This window comes from Electrona antarctica (assembly GCF_951216825.1).
Source record: "Electrona antarctica genome assembly, chromosome: 11".
NCBI lineage: Eukaryota > Metazoa > Chordata > Actinopteri > Myctophiformes > Myctophidae > Electrona > Electrona antarctica.
This window is the reverse complement of record NC_136792.1, coordinates 31875919-31881918: the sequence shown is the minus strand read 5'-3', so window position 1 is coordinate 31881918 and position 6000 is coordinate 31875919.

The following is a 6000-nucleotide window of genomic DNA, read 5'->3' as shown; positions in this document are numbered from 1 at the left end:
TAGCCGTCATTGAACTTTTGCATTTAGAAATTGTTGCAGTGCCAATTAAGACTGACTCCTGTAACACTGTGTATCTGCCTGCATGGTCCACGGTCACACTGACTTCTGTAACACTGTGTATCTGCCTGCATGGTCCACGGTCACACTGACTTCTGTAACACTGTGTATCTGCCTGCATGGTCCACGGTCACACTGACTTCTGTAACACTGTGTATCTGCCTGCATGGTCCACGGTCACACTGTAACACTGTGTATCTGCCTGCATGGTCCACGGTCACACTGACTGTCGAGTGTGACCGTGGACCATGCAGGCCTCTTCACGGAGCCCATCAAACGTGTGACCGTGGACCCGGCCTCCACACAGAGCACGACCATGGACTGCTATCATATTATTACACACTATATCTTAAATATTCGTATATATTATATATTATCTGACATTGCTATGCCAGGGTTGGGCAACTGGCGGCCCGGGGGCCACATATCAGAATACTGATATAGTATTGATTTCAGCTGTTACAATTCCAAACCCGCTTGATCAGCTATTTTTGCTACGGCAGTAATATGCAATGTGGCCCTCTGGAGTGAGTGTGGAAATATATTGGCCCTCGCCATCGTCAAAGTTGCCCACCCCTGTGCTATACCATTTTATATTATCTTACACTGTTACATTCATTATTATTGTTATTGCTACTACTTGTATTTGCCTGTATCTCCTCCCTGTCTTTCTTTCTATCCCCCCCTCCCTACGATGTCGGACTTGGCTGATAACAGTGTGAGTAGGTATAAGATGTCCATACTGGCTCCATTGCATGGACATGATATTGATAAGGACTGATAATCAAATCAGCTGATAAGATCCGGAGCGGGTGAAATGGGAGCCATGGAATCAAAGGAAGGATGTCAATGTGCTCCATTTGTCTTCTACTGCCAAAACAAATAGAAATCGTAGCCATTATTGGGAGATAACTGGTCCTTTTAAAAGCACCAGTGCTCAAGGATCCATTCTTACAACACTCAGTGGTCTCATGAAGTGATTTTAAGTAACGCCTCATTGATAGAGAAGAAGGATGTATTTACGATGTGTCATGCTGTGAGATTTGCATCTTAGTATTTTGTACATTATGTTGCTTGTTTTCTTTTATATCCCTTTCTGTGAAGATGTGAGCATGTTATTCAGCCTGGATATAGTGGATATAGTGAACACTGCTACAGTAATAACTTTTCCCTATCAAGAGATGATATTGTCTGATTCTGATGGGGGGGTATTATCAATAGATACAGGGATAAGCCTATCGCCCATGTTCGTGTTGTACTGAACATTTGTTATTGTCGTCGTCCCCCACCCGGAAAAAATAATAATGAAAGTACGGAAATAGGTACCGTTTTTTGGTACCGTACAGATTCCCAGGTATCGAGTACCGTACCGTATCGATTCAAGGTGAAAGGTACCCATCCCTATAGTCATAACAGATGAACATAGGTGAAAATAGGAAATGGCTGACATTATGTGATTTTCTTTCACCATTTTAACACACAGTAAAATGAAGTACCCTATAGTGTTAAGTGGTTAATTGGCATAATAGGCCTACCTTTACAATTGCATCATTACACATTGCAGCAATCACACCTACGTTGCACCGCAAATCCGATCATTGTCTGAGTCATGGTGTCGGTCAGAGTACCTGTTGTACCTACCTGTCTATCTGTGTCTCTTTTGTGCAATTACAGTATATAGAGATCTCTGAATCTGTCTGTCTACCTGTGTCCCTTTTATGCCATATATTGAGATCTCTGAATCTGTTGGTCTTTGTCCTTTAGTATATGATTTGATTTGATTTTGGTAAAAGATATACAAGTAACATCACAAATAACTTGTGTAATGACACCATTGTTTCTAATGTGATCCTGCAGCATAACTAAAAATAAATAGTCCAATAAATTGCATGCCCCAACATATTTTAGCATGCAGCACTACATGAAATTACAAAATACAAATCCATTGCAATAAACCTAAAATCCCTAACAGATATCTAACCACAAAAGCTCAAATTAAAGTGCATATATCACTACAGACTGTAGCTTTTTTAACAGTTCTTTTCCACACTATTTGTATAATTTGAGACCCCCTGACACACAGAGAAAACTCATTTGAAAGAGATATGACACAACCTTTAGCTCATATCTCATACCGTTTGGTTTGACCTAGTTTCATACTGATGTAGTAGGTAGTCCATGCTGTACAGAATATGACCCAGCTTTTAAGTTGATGCACCCTGTACTTCGTTTGTGGTTATGAGTCATAGTGAATATAGGATAATGACTTACTTTGCATAAAGTATGAAATAGATAATGTCAAGATTGGCAGTGAAACATATTCACATATGAGCAACATATCTGACTGCTTTACTTTGACTATAACTTGCTTCTCTCTCTCAGTGGACCTGGCTTAATTCATATTCATAAACCAATTTAAAAATATGCTGCTCTAAAATATTTCATTTCGAGTAAGTGTGCATTCAAGGTGACAGATTACCAATGTGACTCTAGGTACTGTAGCCATCAAAGGCTTTCCCTCCTAGTGTGGCACTAATCTAATTTAAATGATACATTCATTGTTTACATGACTTTTGGGAATCTCCATCCCTAAAAAACTAATACATTCATTTTTTTTGACAGACAAATTATGCTTCCCTGTCCCTGCTCTTTTTTGTATCTTTCTATCCTGTATTTGAGTCTCACCATCTTTTTTAACTTGTCTTTACTAGGAATAACAACTAAGATGAGAGTAAGAGGAGATTCTTCACTATCTATCCATGCCTGCCTTATTCCGTATTATGTCTGCACTCTAAATTCCGTACTAAGGTAAACATATTGAGTTACTGACGGTCACCAATCAAAAATATCCTTAACATGTAATTGTTGTTATTACTGTACGCTATAGTTACATCTGGCCTTATTAAGTTCTTATTTAATATAGTTACATTCTGTTTCCTTCTCACAGGAGGATATTGATTTCCTTCATTGTACAGTAAGCTTGTTAAGCCTGTCTACAAGTTCTGCCCATGAGGGGAACAAAGTGATGGCGGTACATTGACTTTTGCTGACAAACTCGGTTTGCTCTGTGTCAGCTTGTCATGCTCCAAGCCTAAAATTATGTTTCTCATCTGCAGGGTACAATACACATTTACAAGTCATGAACACCATCAGGCCTGAACCCAAAACCCAAAACAACTCACATAAAGTAAATGATTGTGTTGTCAAACAAACATGACTGCAATGAAAAGTAACAATGTAAACATTACGTCAGCAGAAACACTGAATGGGGAGGATGAAAGCAGACAAGGTGTATGAATCACCCATCATTTGCAACCAAAGGTGTTAATGGAATTAGCTCAGCCTCATATGTATGCAGGACTGGGTATGTCTTCATACATGAACAGAATGTATGTGTGTGCAACCCTGTCTCCCAAGCTACAGGGTTGGTGCCTGCATGTCCTCCTTGTCTGCACCATATGACCACAATCCAGTTACTGAAACTCTGTCACATATTCTGAATGGCTGCTATGTATATAAGGGAATGTACATTGCTAGGCATGACAGTATTGTTGATCTATTAGTAATAACATCAGTTTATATGTTTCATCATCTGGCAAAATGTATAAGCACTCTTGTTTCAACTGCCATGTTCCAACTGCCATGTTGTTGGAGGACTGTAGAGAAGTGACCATTTTGGAAGGGCATTTAACCACAGTCTGGAAGAGGCATTCCTTACCAAGGAGCTAAAGTACCAACGCCTTAAGGATACAGCTTGGTTACAAATGTATACTGCTTGAGTGCTTGTGTTCATATTTGGAAGCCTCTGTAATGTCCATAAATTAGTTTAAAGATGCCTGCTGTTTGCAGGAATGCCCGAGCCGAGAGCTATAGGCATTGCCTGAATGCTGTTCAGTTATATGTGATAATTGGCAGTCGCCAAATGTGGTCACATATGGAGGAGGCAATGCTTCCTGTATCCGTGATATGTATCCTGAAATACTCGTTGAGTTTCCCAAGCCTGTGCATCTACTATTGATTGATTGATTGATTGATTGATTGATTGATTGAAATTTGTATTCACAGTAGTACATAGAATGGGTAAATTTCAAACGAAAGCACAAGTCAATACAAAACTGATACGAGGATAAAACCAGAAAAAGCACTTGTTATTGTTTGTCAAGGTGGGTCAAAAAAGTGTGTGTGTGTGTGTGTGTGTGTGTGTGTGTGTGTGTGTGTGTGTGTGTGTGTGTGTGTGTGTGTGTGTGTGTGTGTGTAGTGTGTACACATCATGTGAGATAAAGTACTCCTCATTACAATGCTTGACCGCCTTGTCTCATGCATGGCTATTGATTTAAGGACAGGCCCATTATTTGGCTAAACAACACTGCGATTGCAACTTCTAAGATATTCACTACTGCTGCTGTGCTGAGGACAATGTTTAACTTTTAACAGATCGCAAATGTGTCCAAACAAACAAACAAAGATGGAACTATCTGAAAAGAGATATAAATACAAAATATTTTAAGCTGACTTGCCCATGGCAGTTTGCCAGGCAAGCTAAAAGTCCCTGGCATCAGGATTACGGAAGGGGATTTGATGTGACTAATTGAGCTTCCTGATAATCTGTGATGTGAATGCTATCATGACCCCCAAGGGGGGGGGCAATAAAAAAACAAACAGGGTTGTCCTCAGATTACCGAGTCCAATTTAAAGGTTCCATAAATGTGGCAGAGTATTCTTGGTTAAAGAAACAACTGCAATGCAAAGCACGTTCAATTGAGACAGTGATAATGAGGGCAGAGAGACAGACAGAGACATAGAACAAGACAGAATGAGAGAAGCAGACTGTGCTGGTTGTCCCAAAGGTGTTTGAAGACACTTTACTTTGTATATATTAGGCCAAACAATTTCAGCTCGAGACGCAAAAGATAAATTTAGTTTCTTCCCTGGACCCAAAATTACAAAAAAAAAAATACATTATGAATTAATCACTTAAATCCCTATTTTAACAAAGTGAAAATAGTTTAATAATGTTGCGATGTGGCACAGTGTGAGCTCTGTTTCAGTGTCTCCACACTCTCAGCATATTGTTCTTCATTTATCTCCAGTTGCTTTAATACTTAGCTCACTCTTGCTTTTCTCCCAGTCAGTGGCGTAGCCACAAGTGGTGTGCCTATGCCACCCAAATAAGCTGCTGGCAGAATGCAGATACAGAAGTAATTTTTTGTTTGTCTTACAAACTCGTTTTTGGTTCAAAACATGATCTAATCATAGTAACTGAATTTCAAATGCCTACCAATAGCATTTTTTTGTTGACACATGTGCCAGTATAGACATTGACCTGTAACCTCTGTGTGCATCCACAAGAGACTAGCAGTTTACTGTAAATAGTAAACAATGCAATGACTGCAGCTAATACAACTATGCCGCTATAGTTAATGGTTCTCACTGTTAAACTTAAATTCAAGGACCCCCATAACTTTGCAAGTGTACAAACAGACTGCATGTACACAGGTGCACGCGCGAGTGTGCCCCAAATCTGAATTATGAATTGCCATCATGAATTGCCTTGTTTATGTTGTAGTCAACATAGTGTACCGTACGGTTCTGTTTGAGTGGAGGATCAATTCAATCTAGTGTATTCTCATTGTGGCATCAGACGTTTTTGTGATGCATACTACACTAGCGTGCTCCATGTCTCTTCAGATTGTTAATGTGTGCATCATGGGGATGGTGTCTGGCATGGCTCATGTTCATTAAATTAAAGCCCAAACACTTAACAATTACCAATTAGTACACATTTAGCATTTTCACTCTTCCCTTCTTACTTGGTGATCAGATGTCAAAAGTGTTTTACCAATCTTAATGTGTAATGTCGGATACACTATTTTCAAATAGCCAGTGAATATACTGTAGGGTTCAAATGGTTGAACTGACTTTTATGCTTTATTATAATTTTTT